Consider the following 25,697-nt stretch of genomic DNA (forward strand, 5'->3'; position numbering starts at 1 on the left):
TTACTTGCCTGTGACATTACCTGGGAGAATTCAGCTACATGAACATGAAGCTCTAATATTTTATAATTCAAGAATCCAAAAACAATTTTTTTTCCTAAAAACAACCAAAAAGGGCATATTTTAAGAATAAATAAATAAAAATATAAGTGCATCATTGGGATATTTTATGTTAAAGCTAGCCATGGCAGATCTTTCCGTGATGTTAATAATTGGTTTCTGATATATCTTGTGTGTGTGTTTTTTTTAACTCATTTTCTTGTATCTAAAATAAACTTATTTAAGACACAAATGTCCTGCTTAAGCTTAGGCACTTTGGGTGTTTTGAGTCAAACGTTGCATTATCAAATATTATTTCTCTACATCTCTGATAGTTCAATATATTTTTTAAATTACCTTCCTTGTCTCAGAGAGAAAACTCTTTCTCCTTACATTCCAACAATTGTTCTGTGAAAGCTCAGTGTTCACTGGAGACAGGATAAGGGTTTCTGATAGATCGACCTGGCTTGTACCCTGCAGTGCAGGCTCTTGCCTGTCTGCTGGGACCTAGGGCCGGTAGAGCTGTAACTGCACAGAGAAGACTGCCTGCTTCTTATAGGCTGGTTTTCGCTGTCTGGAAGAGTTTGGCTCTGCTCTGCATCTTCTGCCTCACCTGGAATCCTACGTGTATCCTATGCCGTTCCTATGAAACCAATTTAGAACACCAAACATACCACCCACAGTTTAACCCTTTTTGGCACTCTCAGAAGCCCAAGCACAGAGTTCAGAGAAATGTGAGCACCTGTATGAAGAGAAGATGGGTGCAAAGGAATGAGTGGGGGTTCCTCTTCACCATCCCTAAAACTGTGGCAGTATTTAGCAGCATCGTTGATGAGGCTGGTCTCAGAACTGTGCAAACATCTGCCCTGCCTGGCCTCTCAATGAAAAAGCTTCTACCTCTTAACAGGTATTTCCACCAACTCGCTGGCCACCTCCCTGTTACAGGTTAGTAAACTGATCAAGCCTTTTATTTGAAAACATGAGGAGACACCTCCTTAGTTAAATAATAAAGAAAATTCAAGATACCAAACACATGCCGAGGAATGAAATAGCTACATCAGCATAACAGATTCTGAGGCAGCATTAGATTCTTTCTGGGCATGTACGCAGTTTCAGTTGAGTGTTCGTTTTCCCTGCGACTCAATTTTCCATCCTGAGTTAAATGTTTAAAGGTAGAAGACAGACAAAGTTGATTTCCCAAGGTTGCTTCCAGCTTCTAGATCTTGGTGCCTAGAGTTTAAATTATTTTGTTCTTAAAGTGGAACAGCTTATTTCTAAAACATTAAATGTATGATACAGCAGAAGAGTTAATAGTCCTTGAATTTATTACCTCCTTCCCCCTTTCAAGAAATATCTGACATTCTCTTCCAGAGCAGGGGTAATAACCTCATTCCTCTCAGGATCCACAGTGCTAGGCTTAAAGTAGGGGTCTAGCATATTCTGAACTGACTTGAAATCACACATTTGGATTGCTTAATAGTTAAGTTCCTACAAACATTAGGCATCCAAAGAGGGCTGAGGATACATCTTCGAAACAGATTATTTTTAAACGACGTGGATCTATGCATCCTGATGCAGATAGATCTCCAAGAGATCTTGAGGAAAAGAAAGTGTGGAACAATACTTTCTTCATATGATTCAGATTATGTTGTTTAAAAGAGAAGCAACCCCAAACTATGTGTTTCTTTAGGTCTGTATCTCTGGATGCAGATGTATTAGAAAAGCAGCAACAACAGGAATTCTATCCAACGCACTGACGGCAGCCTCTAGGAGAGGATGGACTTGGAACTTCATCTGACCTTTGTATTTTTAACAACCAAAACTTATTAATTCAGGACTTGCGTTCCTAAAAGTAAGCAAAACGAAAAAAGGAGGTATAACAAATTTCTTATCACCAAGAGAATTCAGAAAAAATCAGCAGATAGGTCAATGTTGCATAGTTTATGAAAGCAAGGTGGAAATGCATAAAATCAGAGTGCCGTGGAAAGGATAATGTTGGGGCATTTTTCAAATGCATCTTGTTCGAATGTACTCTGAAAGGTGGTATAAATTAGCAGAAAGTCACCCTAATGCAATAGCAAATGCAAAGGCAGAGAGGATTTGAAGGAGTCACTTATTTTAAAAACAAATCTTAAAGGAACACGTTTAAGCATAGAAGTTAACATAGATGTATAATTACATTGAAAAATAATTTTCATTTTTGAAATACATGTTGGAATCTAACGAACTGGTAAAAGAGATTTAGACTATAAAAGGAAAATTCGATTTAAGTTTTAAAAAGTTTGATGTTAATGGTTTTTTGGGGATTTGAAAATTATCTAAAGATTTTGATGAAAATCTCTCCACATGAATATTTAACAAAACATCTACAAAGAGAAATTTTATGTTGGTTGAAAATGGAATTTTTCCACCCACTCTATCAATATCTTTTTATGATTTTGTTTAATTAGTATATTATTTTACTGTGAAACATTTCATGGCCAGTACAGAAAATCAGAAAGTACAAAAAGCAAAAAGGAAAAAATGAAAATATTCATAATTTAACCAGAAATATCTATCTTGGATTATGTCTTTGGCTAACCCTCTTATGCATATATGTATTCATACTAAAAATGATATTTTTCAAAAACAATGTTAAATTAATGTATTGGAACATTTTTCATGCTATTGATTATTAAATAGTTTAAAACTTGGGGACAAGAAGGCATCTTATCAAAGTTTTCTAGTTGAAAATTCACTCAATAAAAATCATTTGTAATCTCAAATCACTCACTTCATTTGATCCTCCCAAAATCTGGTGAGGGAGGAGGTGCAGGCACAATTGCAGGGAATGGAGCCAGAACTGTTAACATTCCTGGTGAGACAGCAAAGTCAGAGAGTGTCCACGAACTCCCCAAGTTCATACTCAGCTGGTGAGTAAAGGAGACGGGACCTGACCCCGGGCCTCCTAATAATAAATCCCAAATCCCACCTTCTGGACTATCACACTCACATGGCTTTCTCCCTTGTACCACTCAGGATTCTGCTCAAATGGAACCTCCTCAAAACCCCTTTCCTTTCTCATCTTGTTCCTTGCTGTCTCTGTGAGGACCATGACACCAAGTTGGTTTCCACCTGTAGCCTAGCACCAAGCACAGCATCCAGTATATAGTAAATGCTCAACAAAGGTTTGCTGATTGAACACCACACCATGGTGCCACTGGATCTCAACACGACCACAGTTTGGAGAGTTGTCAAAAGAGATGATGAACATAGGCTCTGACAAGCTGGCGTATCTGTTTAGGTTAATCTGAGTAAACAGACTGAATCAATGTACTGGTTGGATTAAATTAAGTTCATTATTTTCATCTCTGGGGAAAATCAATAAAACAAAAGAAGATTATGAGAAGCAGATAAAACAACCATTATTGAACTAAAAACAAACTCCAAAATAACAGCAGTTGATTTTTTTAAAAAAGTCTGTTTAGTGAAGAAGCAAAAAATTAATCAATAGTTTTATACTATCTAAATAACCAGATGATAGGATAACCAGACTCTTGTCACTTCCTAATCAGCTATTTCTATGTGTATGATAGAAAATATTGGAGTACACCTTTGCAGTTTGTTTATTATTAGTTACTGTCCTTTATAAGAATGGACCAATAGGAAGGCCCCCTAGTGGCCAGTTACCGATTACATCGCTTTTTGGTTGGCACATTGAAATTTTTTTAACTAAAAACAGTCCTGTACACGGCTGCATTTCTGTTTAAGCACTGTTTGTCAAAAGCACTTTTTTTAAGAAACCAGCTTTTCTCACAAATGTCTAAAAGTTCTACATTTGAAACATTTAGTCTCTAAGAATTCTTTGTCTTTGTCATGTTTACAAGCATAAGTAGTTCCTATATAAAGCTAAAGGAGGGCAAAAACTGTATTTCTCTATCTTCTTGACTACTTGGTCTATTTTAAACTTTTTCTTTTTTCTAACTATTTTCCCCAGTAATATTCACCCAAAGAAATGTGCAGTCACAGTATATTACTACACATTTCATACTGAAATGTCTTTATTAATTATAAAGTTAGTCTCCAACTTAAGTTAGTCTCACTAGAATAGTAGTATAGTTTCAAGTTGATACATTTGAAAATAATTTATTTGAATAACTTCATTTTCAAAAATACATATATAATTTGAATATTGTTGGGGTAAATGTGATGTCACCAGGAATTATAATACTGAAAGAAGTTAGTTCTCAAATCTTAAAAACAAAGCAACAAAATCTCAACTTATAGTTTTTGAAAATATAAGATATTTTTATTTTGAAAAATAATGTCAAACTGTATATATTTTAAATATATTTAATATTTATTCTAAAACCCATTTTCTTAAAAGTGAAATGTAATATCTGAAGCCTTTCCTGTAATGATAATTATTGCTTTCTGCATTGAGCGGAAACATTTTAATGATCCTTTTAAAGGATGCAGTAAAAACAAAACATGCAACCTTCAACCGATTCCACCTTTGTATAAAGTAACTCTTCTTTCGAGATTCACATTTCATCTGCAGACTGATACGATGCCATGGCATTTCAGGAAATGTAAATGCAAACGAAAGACAGTGATGAAAAATGAACGACTGATAGGTTTTATTTTTTTATTCTAGTACTCTTCCTCCAGTTTACGCAGTTTATTTTCACTAAGCCTTGTTATCTCTTTTTGTGTATTGTATTCCTTTCAATAAATGAGTGGCTTTGATCATTTTTCAAAAATGAAAACACATATAGGCCATGTATACTCATATTTTTCTGAACCTGTACAGAACTATGCAAAACAAAAAAGAACACATCTTTCTCTTTCCAAAACATGGCTGTGTTTCATTGCTAAATTTTTATACATCATAATTTCTAGAGACCTCTTCTTAAATTGTCATTAGTGGAAGGTCATTCTGGCCATGTGAATTATTGTGAGATTTTTCATATACATAAAAAATAGAAAAAGGCTTCCCATTCAGGTATTTCAGTCGCTTTCCTAGTTTTGGTTGATATGATATACTTAACATTGGGGCCATTTAGAGATCACTTGTGATTCAGTTAAGGCAAGAATGAAAAACATTTCTTTAAAAGTTTCTTGAACTCAATTAAATGGTATCCCTACCTCCCCCTTCTCCCCTTGCCCTTTTGTGGGAGATGGCATGTTACTATGAAATATTACTGCCTTGCTTTGGCAGCTTTATTTCGGGCTTTTGTTGTGGAGGAAGTGGAAAATTTTAAACATTTTAACCAAATGGATTAAAGAGATCATCTCTGTGCTTCCTTTGCGTGGGGTAAAAGGTCAGCTCTCACGCACTTCCAATCTCCTACTTTCCCCCCAGCCATTTGGCAGTCCCCATGCCGTGCTGCATGTATGGACAATAAGCCTTGAGGTCTTTTCTGTTAGAACATATAATCGCCCCGAGTTAGAAGTGGAAAATAGAAGCCTCTGATCATATGCTCATAAAAGGCAATTTCAGTGTCAGAACAGTGGACTGAATAAATATAGAAAGGATTTATTATGAAGTTCTGTAGTGATGTTGGCACCAGCAGCAAACTGCTGGGCAACATTCTATAGCCAAAATCCAGGAACAAGCACAAACATTGAACCACTGTGTTCTTAGTGACAATAAGGAGAGTGGCTTTATGATTGGCTGGCATGGCCACAAAAGACACATGCTGGCATGTTTCAGGACATAAATGATAGACCTGCTGCTGGGAGTTTATAATTATTTAATCAAACCCAGACTGCAGGACCTGGAGACACATTGTTGTCCTCCCAAGAGTGGAAAAAGGACAGAACTCAAACATTGACAGGCTCCGGGGGGACGTGGAGGGGTCTGGGAGTGTGGAGGTGTGTGCTTTCCCTGGCCAGCCAGAGACCAGCACAGGCCCAATAAAGGGTCACTTCCCTTGGGCTACCTCTCCCTTGCAGCCAGGGCTGGTAGGAGGTGAGTTACCAATCATCCTCTTGATGTGCTGATGGAAGTGGAATTAATTATGTTTCCTTTCATGGAATGAAACTTATGTCCTGCTCTGAACAGGACACCACTCATTTGATCCAACTCTTTCTCCAACACACACACACACACACACACACACACACACACACACACACACACACACACACACACACACACTCTTACAAAGGACTCCTGCCAGCCGCTTGCATTGTGTGTGCGTAGTTTTAAATCCTTGAAGACTAAAAAGCTCCACCCATTCAACCTTCATCACTGCATTTGGAAAGTAAGATGATGGACATGCTGTGGTCATGAAACATCCTGTGGCACTGGCTGTTTAGAGACAAGGGTCTGATGCAACTGGACTTTGTGCTTCAAATCAGCCTGTACTTCCATCCCAGACTGATGGAAAAAGAAAGTTGGGGATGGGGATGGGATTGAGGCTTTCACAAGCAATGATAGTGCGTTTTGGTGGAAAGAGAACAAATTACTAAATTAAATTAGCATTACATTTCATTCCTAGCCCCTAATAGATTTGGAAATTTAAATAACGTACTCTCTTGAATTCGGTTGTTACATGTAAACTTTAAGTTTCTATTTTAATGCCCCAAGAAATAGTGCATGAACTGATGATGTCATGAGGGCATGGATTTTTTAAAGGGATATTAAGTTAAAGCAAACTGGCATTAGAGAAAATGAATTCAATATCATCTTCATGTAACTAATCAAAGTATCAATTCTTTTATTTCTCTTTCTGTACAGAAATGCTTTAAAGAGTGGATACTACCAGCCAAGCAAACAGGAATTCCTCCCTATTTCTTCCTCTTTGCAATCCTATGTGTAATCTTCACACTTGGGGTACCATAAAACCTTTACAATTATCCAAATTAATATTTTTTCTCTAAATATGATTTTTTTCTTTAAGTAGCTATGAAAATTGTACAAGTGGCACATGGATACATTTTCATTGTAAATAAAATGGTGAAAGAAGTGAGAGCCCCCTCATTGCCCCCACTTTGTGGTTCTACTCCCTAACCCCAGAGGTAGCCATCATAATAGATTGGGTGTGTAGATTTCTTTCCCCCATATGTTCGTTCTTTGAAAGGAACAAATTTCAAAAACAAAGTATGGAAAATATTTAACCTTCTGCCACGATTATTAGGTTTGATGTTTAAGAGGGAAAAATGCCCAAACACATAAAAGTGGAAAATCCCCAAACAATTTGGTAAGATATGCATTGTAGATTTCTTCATTCTGAGAAGTCCTCCAAAGGTTTGACAGACATACTTTCGAACATATGTAAAGACATCTCCACTTTTAGAAAATAAACTAAAAATGAGGTCGATTTTTTTAAAAATACAAAATCTTTTATCGGTTTCCAAAGGGGGGAAAAAGAATCAGAAGGAAAAAGATTAAACCATATTTCAACTACTCATGTATTATGTTCAACCAGTTTTGTCTTTTTTTTTTTTTTTTTGTCTGCAGTGCACTGGCATAATTCTCAAACAGCTTCAGGAGTTTGAGGATTTTAAGCACAGTCTCTTGCCATGATATAAATGCACATTTAAAAAATTGTTGTTTGTTTTTAGCTGGCATTTTAACAGAATAATAATGTTCTTTTATTCCTTCTTTATATACTTTCAGTAATGCTAAAATAGTTTATATAGAATCTATAATTAAACAAAGATGTTGGCTTACTTTATAGGTTGCAGTCAACATTCTAATTTTGTTTTATAAATGAATTAAGAGGAATTTAAGCTAGCAGAAGAGGTTGAGATGATGGTAATGAACAGTCTGCTTAAGTATAAAATGATCAAGCAAACACAGTAACGAAATTATCCAGAGCATCTTGAATCTTCCCTTTCATGCCCTATGAAGTTCCATGGGAATTTCCGTGCTCATGTTGCAAGCACCTCCCCTGACTAATAACTTATTGTTTACAGTTGCTAGCCTGTGCTGAATTTCTGTAAGGGCATTAATTATCAAGAATGCCATTTTCTATTGCCTGTCTGAGTAAGCTCAGAAATAGGACGACATTTTAAATACACCTTTAGGCTATACTCTGTCTTCACATGATGCTAAATTCAGAGAACAAAGGACAAACCAAACTAAAAAACCACCAAGCCATTTCCTTGGCACCACATAGTCAACTAACCCAGCCAAAGTATTGAAGCCTCACGTTTTATTTATTGTGTTTTTTTTTTAAATGAGATCCAGAGAGAGAGAGAGAGAGAGAGAGAGAGAGAGAGAGAGAGAAAAGAGAGAGAACTCTGTAGCAAGAAGACACATGGTAATTCTACTTCAGAGGGTGCTGTGGGTGAAATGAAATACTCAGTCCTTGACCTTGAAGAATACACAGCCTGGTACAGAAGACTAGATAAACTGCATAAGATGAAAACATAATTCTGACCACAGTCAACAGAGTGAGAGTCATACAGTAAAGTTCTAAAGAAACTTCATGGAAAGAACTATTTCTATGTTGTGTGTGTGTGTGTGTGTGTGTGTGTGTGTTGTGCTGTCTGTCCATCTTTAACAGGAAAATGGAATTGAGTGATAGTTCAGTGATTTTCAACTCAGCCATTTTTCTTCTTTTAAAGAAAGGTTTCTCTAAATATTAACAGCTTCATTAAACACATTCCCTCAATAAGCATTTCTTCAACAATTGTAATGTTCCAGCAATATACTGGTGAGAGAGGTAACAATAATCAATAGGACAGGGACAGTTTGAAGGACATTTGATAGAAAAGGAATCTGAGGCCCAGTAGAACATGTTCTGAGAATAATAATTTTAATCTGGAAATCTTCCTATGCATTGTCAGTGTTGAAGGGGAGTTTGGAAATAACAGGGCAGTACAGGGATGCAGAGGGCTCACTCATCAGGTTTGGGAGGCAGAAGGTAACAGAGGGGAACACTCGAACATGGCAGTAAGTGCAGGCACTCTTACAGGTGGACAGGAGTTATCAAGGGAAGGGATGAGAGGAGGAGCCAAGCTGGGGCACGTTTAGAGGAATTCCAATACTCACATCAATGGGAAATAATGTTTGACCAGTGTTATTGTTTTGTTTGCTTGCACAGCGTAAGTCGTACTTCTTTGTCCTTTTCTGGAAATCATGAATGTGAATGTCATTTGCAGCATGCATTCGTGTAGTGGATGGAAGTTCTCCACGGACCAGGCTTTCTTCAAGGTAAATCGCTGCTATAACTCCAGGATAGACAACCACATCTGGCTCTGAATGGGTGTCAGTAAATATAAATGTGGAAGTTTATCCACTGAGTACAGTCAAAATGTGATTCCCTTTAGTTTGAATTCATTGTTGTTAAGTTTACTGAAGTAAAGGGAAAGAATCTCTAGAATTTTCTATTCTGGTACCACACGAAGTAATTAAAACCCCTACTTGAGGGGAATGTCTGTTTTTGGCCTTGATCATGTCATGTTGCCTAAAAGGAGTTTGGCTTCAGGACGAATTTCAGAGGCCACAGGCCAGTGAGTGTATCCAGTCCTGTTGGTGGCTCTGCTTTGGGTGGGTGACCACACCTGTGGAGCTATCAGTGGGTTCCTTAATATCACCGGGCTTTTCCTCAAATGGAGAGAGACTTGTTGGAAAAGATAAGAAATGTTTTTGTAAAATTCTCCTAAATGTGGCTCCTTTCTTTATTAGAAATATAGCAGTTTCATTTCAAAGGAGAAAACCTTGTTGCCTATTCTTCAATGTTGAAGAGCTGAGGTGGCATTTATGGGTTCTATATCAATATTATAAAGTTAAACATGAACACTGATCATCTTCTTTTAGCTTTAACCAACCAGTGCAGCTAATTGGCTGAACTAGACTTTGCACTGAGTTTCCTTTAAGTTAAAGGAGAGCTGGGTGAATCTTCCCAATAGAAGAACATCTCAGATTTCTCCCCAAACTCTGACCTACCTCACTGCTGGAGGCTTTTAAAAGAACAGACAAAAATTTCAACTTTTACAGCACGAACTTCCTTTAGGGCTTCCAGTAAGACTGCTGTGCAATACCAGCCATAAAGGAGAGGGGGGAGAAAATTGGAAAATAAGGGCTAAGAAACTAGATAGGGGATGGCAAGTAAATATCAATTCGGATTGATTAATGGTTGCTGCTAGGAGCACCGGGTTGGAAGGATCAGAAAGTTACATCTGGGGTCATTGGAAAGAGCACCATGATTGATGATCATTGTCTGCCTTAGCTACAGAGCAGGATATAGGCCTGGATGCAATGACTTGCCGTCACCAATAGTTGATAACATCCCTCTGACTCACGCGTCCTGTGAGTCTACATAGGCAAAATTTTCATTTAGAAATAATAGATACTTTTTCAAAGATATAAGGATATAAAAGATTGCAGATTATAGAAAATTAGTGGCCTAGACCAAGCCCTTTCTTTAAGACTGCAGAGTCTACTGGGGAGGCCAATAAGGCACATAACTAAATAGACTAGAAGACCAAATATAGGGGTCCAAAAGTGACTAATTCTCAGTAGGTTTGGATGTGGTTTGTCCCTGCCAAAACTCATGTTGAAATTTAATCACCAATGTAGTGCTGTTGGGAGGTGGTACCTTTAAGAGGTGATTAGGTTTCTTTGTTTTGGTTTGTTTTTTGTTTTTTGTTTTTTTGAGACGGAGTCTCTCTCTGTCTCTAGGCTGGAGTGCAGTGGTGCGATCTCAGCTCACTGCAACCTCTGCCTCCCGGGTTCAGGTGATTCTCCGGCCTCAGCCTCCCAAGTAGCTGGGACTACAGGTGCAAGCCACCACACCTGGCTAATTAATGTATTTTTAGTAGAGACAGGGTTTCACCGTGTTGGCCAGGACAGTCTTGATCTCTTGACCTCATGATCCGCCCACCTCAGCCTCCCAAAATACTGGAATTACAGGCATGAACCACCAAGCCCAGCTGGTGATTAGGTTTTTAAGATGGATTTCTTGAGAGGCTGCATTAGTTTTACTGGGAATGGATTCGTTCTCATGAGAGACAGAGCTTCTCCTTTCTTCTGCTTTCTGCCATGAGTTGAAGCAGCTTGAGGCCCTCACCAGATGGACTGCCAGATCTTGGACTTCCCAACCTCCACAACCATGAATTAAATAAGCCTCTTTTCTTTAGAAATTACACAGTCTTACTCTGTGTAAGTCTTATTCTGTTATAGTAACAAAAATAGACTAAGGTGGCATGGGGAAAATGTTCTGGAAAGGAGGGAATCAGAACTTGGCTTTAAAGGTAGAATAGTGGTCCAAAAGGCACAAGGGACAGAATTCCCTGCAGCAGGAACCCAGATGAGCAAAGGCCCTGAGATGGAGAAGGTCATGGTACATTTGGAGTCCTGGATTTGCTGAAGCAGCAGCAGAAAATAGTGAGTCTTGGAGGGAGGACGGAGGTGGAAGAGGGAGCTGCAAACATAGCCAGGACGTTAAGAACTACAAGAATTTGAATTTTATTCTCTAGGCAATGGGGAGCCACGGAAATCTTTGAAGCAGAGAAGTGTCCTATTCTGAACTCTTCTATTAAATGATTATTGTGCAGTAGGGTGGAAGCTGGATTAGCAGGAGAAACACTGGAGACAAGGAAATTCAATTTAAAGTCTACTCCTTGGTCAAGGAGGGCTTGACCAAGGTCAGGGTCAGGGGCTCTAGAAAGAGGAGGTTGGGCACATGCCCCTGTGGGAGGGGAAGCTGGGGCAGCAGTGGCAGCCATCTCTTGTGTTCCAGGCCAGCAAGGTCTCTCTCTCAGTCCCAGACCCATACTGTTCTTCAGTAGGGGGCAGGAGGGCAAGAGATCTTGCACTGGGGGAATAGGTCAGCAGGCTTCTGTTCTGAGAAAAATATGCCAACTTTTATCTTTTTCCTAGCGCCTTGACACCAACGTGACCCTGACCGACATTTTCCTTTTTCGTCATGGCTGTACTTTTCCATTTAAATAAGATGCAAGCCCATTTCCATGGGGATTCCAGGAAGTCTGGAAGGGTGAGTCATCTCCCAACTTGGGATGCAGCAGGCACATTATTGCTCTGTTTTCAATCCTAGAATCTGGAAGTTGGGGAGGATCTTAAATATCCCATCTGACTTCCCTTAGGCAAGAAAGAAAGGTATGCAAACAGACCATCAACAATGCCAATGGGCCTCTGATGGTGAGGAAGACACAGAGGTTTGATGTGGGGAGCGGGGGAATAAAGCTTCATGCCCTATCCGTACTGTGGCTGTCCTTAAACCACAGCTACAACAAAGGCCATGTTTATTATGCTGTATTTGGGGAGGGAAGCAAATTGGCGCTGGATTGTCTCAGATCAATAAAATATTAAATTGCTATAGAAATAATACCTTGTCACGAAAGGGATCCCCTTTCATGTTAATACTTGCGTATCAAATTAGGCTAATGCTATATTAGGCTGTTACAATACTGTGCTAATCCGGAGAGTGAATGAACTTAGATATGCATATCAGTATTTAGCTAAATTAACACAACCCACAGCCAAATGCTCCACCAACTATGAGCCTGATGTTCCCAACATGGTTGTAATTTACTGCAAATGTCTCCTCCAAGTCAGTGTCCTCCTTAGGAATTTTTATTGTCATAGTCCCTCAGTGTCAGGTCTTCCTGCTGTTGACTTAAATCGTGGACATTTTAACCTATATTCAGATACAAAATTAAACACATTTTGTAGCATGCTCAGATGATTCTGATGTTGTATGAGGGAATGTCTTTATTCCTTTGAGACATCTGGAGCAGGCCACCGGTCCATGTGGCCGATCCCTTTCTTGCCCTGTCCAGATGTTCCGCCTTAAAGAGTGTTGCTATGTCTGAAGCACACCAGCGTGATTCAGGAGCTTAGTACGTGAAAAGAGTCAAAAGGGCTCTTTTCACAGTTCCGTTGTTCACTCCCCTTTCCCAAAGATCAGGGAGAGGCTCTGAGGAAGATAGAGTGATTGAGCCTGTCTCTCTGTCTCACTGACAGATGTGGATATCCATCCAGGCTTTCTTTTCTAAGCCCTCTGCAATCCATCCTGGGGTGGGGGTATTTGTTGTACAAGGACATTATTCTGAAATCTGTCAGTCTTCATGTTAAGTGGATTCTTACATGTTCACGCCTTGCTTATTTTAAAGTAAATTTATGTGTGGTCATAAGAGTGTTCTGAGACAGGGAGATTACTCCCGGAGCCATTCACTCTCTCAGAATGAATGGAAAGGGGGGCAGTTTGGCTTGGCAGTTCCTGAGATGACAGAGTTCCTTGGGGGCATTAGCCAGCTGTCCTGGTAGATGAAGGGTCTGGCACTGGTTAGACCAATCCTAGTAGCTGCAGTCCTACAGAGGATTCACCTAGAACAGCTCTACCTGAACTATGGACTGTGGACCAGCAGCATCAGCATCAACTAGGACTGGGTTAGAAATGCCCTGTCTCTGGTTTCATCCCAGACCCCCTGAATCAGAGTCTCCAAGCATCAGACCCAGGAATCTGTATTTTAACAAGCTTTTCCAGGTAGTTTTATGAATGCTAAAGTGTGAGAAGCATCAATCTAGCATGTGGAGTGTGTCATACCCTCAAACCATGGTTCAAACCAAACTTGCCCATCGCCCTGATATAGTCATTACCATAACAGCCTCTTTCACTTCCAACCTGTATGTTTTAGAAACTTAACCATGAATGAAGCCCAAGTTCACATCCTTTCTCAGCTCCTGACAGTGTTTCACAAGCTGCCGGGATACTTCAGAATTACTAGTTTAAAATATAGGGCTGGGAATGTAGTATGGAATTAAACATAAATAGATTTCATAGTCAAAGACTCATGACACCCACAAATGTGCTGAAAAAGATTTATATTCAATCAACAATATTTTACATTTTGATAAGCTGTTTGAAAAATGTTTCCAAAGCTTATTATAAGAGATCATGTCATTTTCTCTGCTCACACAGTGGAGTAAAGGGTAGAGCTGACATTACTCCCATTTGATAGAAAAGGAATCTGAGGCCCAGTAGAACATGTTCTGAGAATAATAATTTTAATCTGGAAATCTTCCTATGCATTATCCGACTTCAGATTGGGCATGGCGGGCGGATCACCTGAGGTCAGGAGTTCGAGACCAGCCGGGCCAACATGATGAAACCCTGTCTCTACTAAAAAAAAAAAAAAAAAAAAAAATTAGCTGGGCGTGGTGGCACACACCTGTAATCCCAGCTACTTGGGAGGCTGAAGCAGAAGAATCACTTGAACCCGGGAGGCAGAGGCTGCAGTGAGCCATGATCGCACCACTGCAATCCAGCCTGGGCAACAAGAACGAAACTCCATTTCAAAAAAAAAATTTTTTTCAAAACCTTTCTGGTGGAGTGCGTTGCTAAGGTCCACAGTCAGGAGGAAGGTCTATCTATTGAATCAGATTAGTCTGTCCTCTGGCATTCCATCTATGGGAACTTTCAACCCCACATGAAGTGGGAGGTCCAGTTCCCACACAGGCAACAGGGACAGAAGGGGTACATTCTCCATTTTCTGGAGTTCCACCAGGCACCAGGACCATCTTTCAGTGGGCAGATGACCCAATACCCCACTGGAAGCCCAACAGTGTTTTGATTTTAATGACTCCTAAGCTGAAGATGTCCCACTTAAACCAAAGCTGGGCAACCACTCAGCAGTCGGTTAATACTTAGACTATTTAGTCATTTGAAACAATGCAATTAAGGATGAATCATGGCTCAGTAACCTAAACAAAACCAAATTAACAAATGGGAAGCACTCCCTTTGGTCTGGGAGGCTAATTCATAACCTCTCACCTCAAAGTTCCCTGAACCTTTTATAGATTTCAGGGCACCCAGACTCCAAACTCCTTCCCCATTTCAGCACAGACTCAGTTGTGGCTCCTGGGTTTACAGCTGATGACTGAAAGGAGAGGGCACTCTGAAGGGGCTGGCCATGGCACTGGTATTATAGGGAAGTGGATATTTGTGCAGACATTGGGATCACGCAGACTACAACATGAGTCCCAGCTCTACCCTTTACTACTAGCAAAGTGACTTTGGATGAGTTATTTAATCAGTTTTCCTGTCTGAAATATTGAAATAAGAATAGTAACTTGCGCGTGTGTGTATACGTGTGTGTGTGTATGTATATATATGTGTGTGTGTGTTAGTGCATATATATACATTTATATATAACCACACACATATAGTACACATTATCTAGTAAGGATAACTATTAATTTGTTATGCTTTTGAATCAAGTCTAAAATACCATTGCAGAAGCATAACTCATTATCAGATAGTTTCCTATATTAGATGTAAAACTCCAGTTTTCCAACATGGTGAAACCCCGTCTCTACTAAAAATACAAAAATTAGCCAGGCATGGTGGCATGCGCCTGTAATCCCAGCTACTCAGGAGGCTGAGGCAGGAGAATTGCTTGAACCCAGGAGGCAGGGGTTGCAGTGAGTCGAGATCACACCATTGCACTCCAGCCTGGGCAACAGAGTGAGTCTCTGTCTGAAAAAAAAAAAAAAAAAACTCCGGTTTTCCTCTTGATATTAAACTATGATAATTAATGTATTTGAAATTCTGGAGATTTCAATAGGATTATAGGAACCTGGAATGTAAAAGTTTACCTGGTTTTTTGGGTTTTTAATAATTTCTATATTTTAATTTTTGTGGGTACATAGTAGGCGTGTATATTTATGGGGTACATGAGGTGTTTTGATATAGGCATGCAATGCACAATCATCATATTATGTAAAATGGGGTATCAATCCTCTCAAGCATTTATCCTTTGTGTTACCATCCATCCAATTATACTCTTTTAGTTATTTGAAAATGTACAGTTAAATTATTATTGGCTATAGTCACCCTGTTGTGGTATCAAATACTAGATCTTAATCTTTCTATTTTTTTTTTGTACCCATTAACCATCTCCATCTCCCTGGCATCCTCCCACCACCCTTCCCAGCCTCTGGTAACCATCCTTCTACCCTCTGTCTCCATGAGTTCAATTGTTGTGATGTTTAGATCCCACAAATAAATGAGAACAAGCAATGTTTGTCTTTCTATGCCAGGCTTATTTCACTTAGCATAATGACCTCCAGTTCCATCCATGTTGTTGCAAATGACAAGATCTCATTCCTTTATTATGGCTGAATAGTACTCCATTGTGTGTAAGCACCACATTTTCTTTATCCATTCATCTGCTGATGGACACTTAGGTTGCTTCTAAATCTTGGCTATTGCCAACAGTACTGCAACAAACATGGGAGTACAGATATCTCTTCAATACGCTGATTTCCTTTCTTTTGGGTACATACCCAGCAGTAGGATTGCTGAATCATATGGTAGCACTGTTTTTAGTTTTTTGAGGAACCTCCAAACTGTTCTCTATAGTGGTTGTATTCATTTACATTCCCACCAACAGTGTATGAGGGTTCCCTTTTCTCCACATCCTCATCAGCATTTGTTATTGCCTGACTTTTGGATATAAGCCATTTTAACTGGGGTGAGATGGTATCTCTTTGTAATTTTCATTTGCCTTTCTCTGATGATCAATGACGTTGAGCATCTTTTCATGTGCCCATTGGCTACTTATGTCTTCTTTTGAGAAATGTCTATTCAAATATCTTTCCCCTTTTTAAATTGAATTATTAGATTTTTTACTATAGAGTTGTTGAGCTTCTTATATATTCTGGTTATTAATCCCTTGTCAGATGGATAGTTTGCAAATATTTTCTCCCATTTTGCGGGTTGTCTCTTCACTCCGTTTTTTGTTTCCTTTGTTATGCAGAAGCTTTTTAACTTGATGTGATCCCATTTGTTCATTTTTGCATTGGTTGCCTGTGTTTGTACGGTATTGCTCAAGAATTTTTTGGCCCATACCAATGGCCTAGAGAGTTTCTCCAATGTTTTCTTGTAGTTTCACAGTTTTACAGTTTTTTAGAACTTGATCCATGGAAACGTGGTGACTTGTCCAAGTTTGTGCCATTTGAGACAAAAGTGTGAATGGGATCTGTCCCCATCCAGTAATCTACTTCTCTTCAAAACAGAGAGAAGCCAGCTTTTCCCATCTGAAAAGATGTGTTCTCTATAGCAGTGTAATTCAGCAGAAATATAATGTGAGTTACATAAGTAATTTTAAATTCTCTAGTAGTCACATTTTAAAATGTAAAAACAGGTAAAATTAAGTGTAAAAATATGTTCTATTAAATCCAATATACCTAAAATACTACCATTTCAACATATAATCAATATAAAATTTATTAGTGACATATTATACATTATTTTTTGTACTCCATCTTTGAAATCCAGAGTGTGTCTTACTCTTAAAGTACCTCACAATTCAGATGCTAAGTTTTCATCAGACATATTTGATCTGTATTTAGATTTCCTAAAATTTACAGGCAAAAAGATATATCTCCATACCCAAGTTATTCCAAACATACTTAAAGCTTTCCAATATCTAATTTAGTATTAATTTTTAAATTAAAATTAATTAATATTAAATAAAATTTAAAATTCAATTCATCAGTTGCACTAGCCATACATTTCAAGGCTACATTTGTATGGCTACATTTCAAAGGCTTAATAGTCACATGTGGCCAGTAGTTGCCGTATTGGAACGCACAGCTCTAATCTCTTCCAGCCCTAAGATTCTAAGCCTTGAGGAACATTGCTACAGTCTCCTACATAAAGATGATCTAAAGATGGTGATGGAGGCTGGGTGCAGTGGCTCACACTTGTAATCCCAACGATTTGGGAGGCTGAGGCAGGCAGATCACCTGAGGTCAGGAGTTCGAGGTCAGCCTGGCCAACGTGGTGAAACCCCATCTCTACTAAAAATACAAAATTAGCCGGGTGTGGTGGTGCATGCCTGTAATCCCAGCTACTCAGGAGACTGAGGCAGGAGAATCGCTTGAACCTGGGAGGCGGAGTTTGCAGTGAGCCAAGATTGCGCCACTGCACTCCAGCCTGTGTGACAGAGCGAGACTCCATCTTGAAAAAAATAAAAATAAAAAAATAAAAACAATAAAGATGATAATGGAGGAGGTAGATGGCTTGCCTGGAGAGATGACAGACTCACCATTAAGAGCTCTGGCCGTTGCTTGGGTGAACTTGGGTGAACGTCTTGTTTAACCTGCCTGAACTTCAGTTAGCTCGCACATGAAATGGGGATTATAACAATTACTTCATAAAGTTACCAGAATGGTGCACATGCTAGTGAATGTAAAGTGCTGAGTCCAGGACAGGGATAGTAAGTGCAGAATAAAATCTAGTCCAACAGTTTCTGAACAGGCAGCTCTACATTTCTGGTTGCTTCCATTTAACGAACATAAACACTTTACAAAGAGCTTGTGCTTGATAGTGGAGCCACTGCAGTTGCCTCTTAATCTCTAGTCATGTTCCTTAGACCTTTGGAAACATTCCCCTGATATCTCTGCAGTTAGAAAGAATCACTACTAGGTGATGTGATGAGGCCAAATGCTCTTTTTTGACGCCACGCTTTTGCATTTGCTGTTACCTTTTCCTGGAATGCCCTTCCTGGTTCCCTCTTTTTTGCCTGGCAAATTCCTACTCATTTTTCAGAACCTAGTTCAAAGACCCTCTTGGGACTCTATCAAACAGAATTATTCAAATCTTCCAAGCATTCTCTCATTTATATACTTCAAAGAAATTGAATTTACTTAAAAAAAAATGCAGTTTCCGAGGGGCAGGGAGGAAGAATAGTAGCAATAGTAAACAATAACGATGTCTGTTAATGTCTGGCACTTTACATGGATTATTTTATCCAATCCTAATAACAACCCTGAGAGAGGTTATATGATTCTCCTTCAGAAATGAGGAACCCTGGCCGAGTCAGTCCAATTTTAGAGTCCTGTTTTCCACCACTGTGCAGCACACACTTGCCATTTTGGATAATGTGACAGACCTTGCTATTGCCTCCCTCAAAATCCACTCTCCTTTTTTTCTCAATAAGAGAACTCCAGATTTGTTTGAGGTATCAGTGTGCCCAGTTAAAGAAATTCATTTCCCCAGACTCCCTTGAAGCTTAGAGTAGTCATGTGACTCTCATCTGGCCAATGAAATGTAAGTGCAAAGTCCACTGTGAAAGGCTCCTGGGACAGATGACTCTGGAGAGGACTTTGTTCCTTATCATTTTTTTCTTGTTCTAGCCTAAAGTTTGCACCCGATGCCTGGACTCAGAGCAGCCATCTTGTGGCTGTGAAGTCAAAAGAGACACTAGAAGGATTACAAGACAGGGAGCTAGGAGGAACCATGGTCTTTGAAAGACTTTCTGTTAGGTTACCAATATTAAATCTATTTGATTCAGCCACTACAGTCAGATTTTAGCTACAAGCAGCCAAACGCAATCCGAGTTAATAAAGAGAATTTAGAGCCAGCCAGGAAACCCATCAGGCTACATTTGATTCCTTCCTCTTCACAGATTGCTACTTGTTAGAATCTCTTCTAATGTGGCATTTGATGCAGGGACTTAGCTTTGTCATTTCCGTGGACTGGACAAGTATCTTTTCCTCTTTGTACAAACTGATTCTGTCACCACCAAGACATTTCCCAAGGAGAGAGATTTTCTTGGCTGACTGAGGTCATTCTTCCTGGACGACCTGCAGAGTTTCCCACAAATAGCATGGAGATTCATCTGGCAAAACTAAAACTTACATGATCAGAGTGGCACAGATTCCTGCCTATCCTTCAGGCCAGAAGCCATGCTGCGTGGAAGCCAGGGGCTCAGAGTTTCCAAAGCCATCAAACAGTCACCTACAAATGAAGTCTGTGACAGGGGTTGGCAAACTACAATCAGCAAGCCAAATTCAGCCTGCAGCCTGCTTTTGTAAATTAAGGTTTTTTTTTTTTTTTTGAAACACAAACATGCTCATTTGTTTCTATGTTGTTTGTGGATGTCTTTGCACTACAATGGCAGAGTTGAGTGGTTTCAACAGAGACTATACAGCCCATGAGGCCTAAAATCTTTGCTCTCTAGATCTCCACAGAAAAAGTTTGCTAATCCCCACCTTTGGAGCAACTAGTTATGGAAGAAAGACATGACAGAGACTAAACAATAAGAAGAAATGACAACTCCAGCCCCCTTTTACCCATGGCAGCCATAGTGCCAATTAGATTCTTGCTACATTCTGGAAGGTGCATTTGAATGGTCCATTTTGTGAGTATTCTGAGGGCCCTTAACAACTTTCCTGAGGTGACATCTAGTGATTGATGAAGCCAGGATCATAACCCAATTCCATCTGCATCTAAAGACCATGATTTTAATTATTAATCCTTAATCATTACATTATATTCCTCCTCTTAAGCTTAATTCAATCTCTACAGTAAATACTGAAGGTGAAAACAGAGAGCATTTTTTGATGTATGTATGTATGTTTGAGACAGAGTCTTGCTCTGTCGCCCAGGTTGGAGTTCACTGGTGTGATCTCAGCTCACTGCAACCTCCACCTCCCAGGTTCAAGCGATTCTCCTGCCTCAGCCTCCTGAGTAGCTGGGATTACAGGCACCTGTCACCACATCCAGCTAATTTTTTGTATTTTTAGTAGAGATGGGGTTTCACCATGTTGGCCAGACTGGTCTAGAACTCCTGACCTCAACTGATCCACCTGCCTCAGTAACCCAAAGTGCTGGGATTACAGGTGTGAGCCACCATGCAGGCCTGGCCAGCCAGAGAGCATTTTAAATTTCAAAATGACTATGTGGAAGAAGAAAATTTACTTAGCTTAGACAGGTCCACAACATAGAAGGGTATGTGCCCCCAAAGATGAGGAGAAGAAAAAGAGATATGGGATCCCAAATGCGGGGAATAAAAGTACTTGTGAGAAGAGCGGGATCAATTTCTCTGCTCAAACAGGGCTACCTTCAGTGTCAGCTCAGGTGGACGGGCTCCCCAAATAGTGCACCTTTCACCGGGTGACATAGCACCTGAAGTGCCACCATTAGCCCTTCAACCGAAGGATGCGCTATCACCAAAGGATAGTGCCAATCTAGTGGGAAGCCGCTGTGGGTCTGAGTCACAGGACTTAGTCTTCACTCCTCACCCTAGCTCCTTGTGAGATGCCAGTGACTACGATAAGAATGAGATGACTTCATGCTTGAAAAAAAGAGAAGTATTCAACAGATGTTAAGACAGAGGATCTGTGCTGAGGCCTCGGAATTTGTAGCATATTTTTAGCCCAGGCAAGTCATACTGTAGGGGAGTACATGTGGAAAGAGCTGGCAGTGTTTGAAGACCTAGTGTTAGTCTAGTGTGAGCCCAACGTAGGAGGCAGCCACTGGAAAAGGTAATTTAGTCTCTGGTGTGAATCGAGATATGGTATCCAGGGCATAGGAGATAATAACGTCATGAGGCAGAGCACACCTATTGCGTGTGTAAGTTCCAGGAACTAGCAGTTGAGAAGGTGGAGGTGAAGGATGTGAAGGGTCTGGAGACAAACAATTGTCCATTCATCCCAAAATTTTGAGAGCAGGCTATATGCAAGGCATAAGGGTCTTTATTGGATATGCAATCAATTTTACTTTTGAGCAGGGGATACAGATATTAAACCAATTCTCACACAAGCGTAGAATTAGGAAGCATGGGCTGTATAATAAGGGAAAGGGCAGAGTGCTGAGGCAGGGGGTAATAGGAACCCTAAGAGAGATTAGTTGTCTGGGAAGGCCTCTGAGAAGGTGACAGTTTAAACTAAGACCTAAGAGGTCAGTGGGAGGCAGCCTCTCAGTAAGTGACAGAAGAGCATTTCAGGAAGAGGGAACAGAACAGCAAGGATAGAGGCCTGGAGGTGGGAAAGAGCCAGCTGGGAATGGAGAGGAGAGTGTAGCTGGAGCTTCGTGAAGAAAAGCCACTGTTAAATTTTCAGGTAGGGAGGAGGAGGATGTCTCAGGGCATTAGGCCAATTTAGAGAGCTGGGTTTCAATCCAAGTTCCATGAAGAACCACTGAAGTGTTTTAAGTAGGGACAAGATAAGATTGTTTATATTTTCTGCTTTGGCTGCCATGGACATTAGAGGAGTCAAAATATCAAAGGTTAGCTATGAGGCTACTGCAATAATCCAGATGAAAGGGGATGACAATAGCACTGAGCAAAGGCTGGAAGGCCTGGAGAGTTGAGTCCTGGATAAACAAGTCTTAGGAAGGAATAGAGTGCTTGCCTTCTCATCTCCAAGGAGCCTGGATGTGAAAGAGGGACTTACTAGACTTACCCTCGGTCTTGCCCAGGAAAGAATAAGTAGCAGTGGCAGGAAGCTATTGAGGAGGAGGTTCCACTCAACACACAGAACTTCCAAGCAGGCAGGCATATCTGCTCACAGCTTGGGCTTCCTGGAGAGCAGGAAGTGTCCTAAGACTGGAGATCTTCACCCACAGCCTGGATCCTGCCTTCCAAAGCATATTGTAGGTTGGGGCTTCCAAAATCTTATTCTACAGCCTTACAAAATCAAGAAATGCTCTGGGAGCAAACAGTTCCGTAATCAATTAAACATGAGACATATGGTATGCACTGTACCTGTGGTGGGTCACCTCATGCCTGATCACGTTCATCAACAGCACTGAGAAGTCCTGCTGCTAAGAAATTAACTCAGCAAAGTTTAAGCCACCATTTTTCAAACTTATTTGGCCATGGAACTCTATGTGTACCTGTCTGTTAATATTCTGTGAAACTAGTGGTCCCTGGAACGTCCTTTAGGGAACATTACTGTAGAGAATTTATATGTAAGTTGAAGGGTGGATTCTAACATTTCTCCCAAGCCTACAGTCTGATGTTCTGTGTTAGGTCTTACTGATTCTTACAGTTTCCTTTCACAAGTCAGGTATTTCTGATAGGAGAGGAGTTCCAGTGTGGAGAATCGTAATGCGTGTAAACAGTGTTGTCTGTGGATTTAAACCTTATTCTCACATTGACTAGGTCAGTGTTTTGAGTACTCTTTAATCTCTGAATATCTGTTTCCTCATTTGTAAAATGGGAAAAATATTAGTACCAACCACAAAAGTTGTGGGAATGCTTAAATTAAATTAAAGGACAGCAAGCATTCAATTATCGGCAGCATAAAATCAGGAAGGCATAGCCCTGGGGGTTACCATTACCTAGTAAACCAGGCCAATGATTTTGAAAATACAGCATGCATACCCACATCAGCACCAGCATCCTTTGGGGGACGTGTTACAGTACAGGATGCTAGGCCCTCACCAAGACCTTCTGATACAATGGACCTGAGGTGTGGCCTGAGAATTAGCACTTCTAACAAATTCCCAGATGATGTTGATGCTGCTGCTGGTCCAAGGACCATACTTTGAGAACCACTGGACTAGATGGGTGTTCAAAATATCTGCAAACTCCTTTCCACTCTGGCCTACAGGATCAGGCTTAATTTATAGGTTAATGAGACAAACCCAGAATGACTTTATTGTTATGTAATTTCCTTCTTGGGGCCCAAGCTTGTCTCTAAAAGAAAGCCCCTTCCCCACCCCACAGGTGCATTAGTGTGTATTGGGGAAGGACACAGGAAGTGCGAACACATTCTGGAGGGGGAGGATCATGCTGGCCTGCACATGGTGAGGCCCCTTCGGTACAGATGCGCTGAATCAAAGACCTGTCTCCCATTTTCCCTCCAGGCCTGGCTTGGCTCCTGGAGAGGCAATTAAACTTTGGTTCCATTTTGAGCCTTTTTCCACCCAGTTAGGAGCCTCTCTGGAGGATTTTCCTCCCTTCTGGGAGCTCCTAAAAAGACAAGCCCATTTCTTTGGCTTGTCTCCATTATTCCCAGGGGTTTATGCATTGAATTTTTTTTTGATACCCACACTTTATTGTGGATTCAAAGTGGTTTTGCAAGTTCTGACACTTTTCCTGGTACCATGTTGAAGACAGAGGCTGAGGAGATGATCTGAGGGGATGCAGTATTTATGAACTATGATATTTTCTAAAAACACCTGGCATTTATATGAACTAGGGTTTTTAATAAGGTAACCTGAGTTTGGCATTCAAATAGAAAACATGCGTATTGTGCTTTCCTTGCATGTAAGGAATCTCGTTGAAAGTACCCAGCACTCAGATAGCGTTTTTGTAAACAGTGATGATTTTAGTCTATGGTGAATCCTAAATTAGACACAACATATGCGATATTGCAATATTTAATAATTTCTCTCTGTTTATTTTCGTTTAAGGAGTGATAAATAGGAATGTCATCTTTGTATCACATCACCCCGAAGGACTTTGCTGTGACAGTTATAATGTGGTGCCCGGAAGGGTGAAGGAACCACATAAAGTGCCCAGAGCAGATGGCTGATGGCCGGCTCCTCACTGGTGCATGCCCAGTCTCCCCAGCCCCCAAGTCCCTCACCGCCAGCTGGATTCCTGTCCTACCATAGGAGACTTGGAGCTTCCAACAACATGCTAATATTTTCTTTTTAAATAAAAACGTCACTTTTCTGGAAGGCCTAATATAAACAGCTTCTACTCTTAAGTCTCCAAGAAGAGATGCTGGAAGAATGGTTTCTTCAAAGGCAAAAGAATCGCAAAAGGGTTTATACAGCAACTGTATGTAAACTTGGGCAAGTTGTTTAGACTCTCCACCTTCGTTTCCTCACCTGTTAAGTGGGTGATGGTTGCAGTGGGGTTGCTCACAGAGAATACTTTCCTGCTGGGTCTCCTGAGAGGGATGAAATGAGATGTTGTCTGTGATGTGTCCAGAACACAGTGGAAGCTCAGAACATGGTAACTTCTTTCCTTGGCATTTCGTTTGCTTTCTCATTTCCTCACCATCCTCTCATGTGCTCTGAAATCATGGCCAGAGTTTTCATAAATGGTTTTCCTGCCTAGTTTTAAGAAACAGCTTCTTTTCTGAGCTTTGAAGTTCCCAAGAGACACACAATCCTCTAGCCAACCTCATTCACTAAGACTCATCCATGTGAGTCATGGATTTTCTCTCTAGGACCTGAGCATGGTGAGTTCATTTCAACATCATCTTAATCCCGTGTAACTAACAGCGGTAGAATCAATAAAACCCACGTGTAATGGGAAGACCACAAATCTATTTACCTGTTTGAATCAGGCAAGTACCTACCCTGTTGGTGCTCTCATTAAACTTCTGGGAAAACACTTTCCACACCTGGAAATATGAACTGGAAATCTCATCATGAAAGATTTTCTCAATAAATCCCAGGTGTCACTACATTGTGATTCTCAGGAAAATTTGACCCTTCTTTGTTTTGGTCTGGACTAGAGTCAAAAGCATCTCGTAAATGAAAAATCATTTTCAGAAGGCCTGAAAATGTAGGGCCATTCATTCCAATTGCCACTGGATCCTTTTCATTGTGCTAGCCTCTTTATTCGTAGCATGTTCTTAAAAAAAAAAATCAATGCTCAGTTGACATGAGGCCAAGTTGGTTGACTATGGGAAAAGAAAGTATTGTGTGAAAGAAGAGATTACAGTCGTTGAGAGCTGAAAAAAGTGTAGGAAGTGAAAATCAAGAAAAGGGCCTGGAAATTATGCTTGTCTATTTTTTTTTAAAGACAGGAATGAATGAGTTTTCCAGGCCCTTGAGTTTAATTAAAGTCAAAGGAATATTTCAAAGGTGAGTCAGAAAAACAGCAGGCGAGACATTGTAGTGGCCGGGATAAGAGACTATGGAGAGTGTTGTGGATAGACAAAGCCAGAAACAAGGAAAGGAATGGACAGGAAAGCAGGTGGAAACAGAGGGGCAGGGTGGAGGAAG

General features: G+C 40.2%; 2 long non-coding RNA genes across 2 annotated transcripts in view; one reads left to right on the forward strand and one right to left on the reverse strand.

Annotated features, from left to right (window-relative positions):
* LOC129532723 (uncharacterized) overlaps nt 1-25,697 on the reverse strand; it is a 309,267-nt gene that overhangs the window by 33,735 nt on the left and 249,835 nt on the right. The gene's annotated exons all lie outside the window — the stretch shown is intronic.
* LOC129532722 (uncharacterized) lies at nt 725-24,603 on the forward strand. Its single transcript, XR_008678601.2, has 4 exons — nt 725-981; nt 9,075-9,184; nt 11,855-11,969; nt 24,147-24,603. It is a non-coding gene; the product is annotated as an uncharacterized lncRNA (long non-coding RNA).

The sequence above is a fragment of the Gorilla gorilla genome, chromosome 2 (assembly GCF_029281585.2).
Source record: "Gorilla gorilla gorilla isolate KB3781 chromosome 2, NHGRI_mGorGor1-v2.1_pri, whole genome shotgun sequence".
In the NCBI taxonomy this organism is placed as follows: Eukaryota; Metazoa; Chordata; class Mammalia; order Primates; family Hominidae; genus Gorilla; species Gorilla gorilla.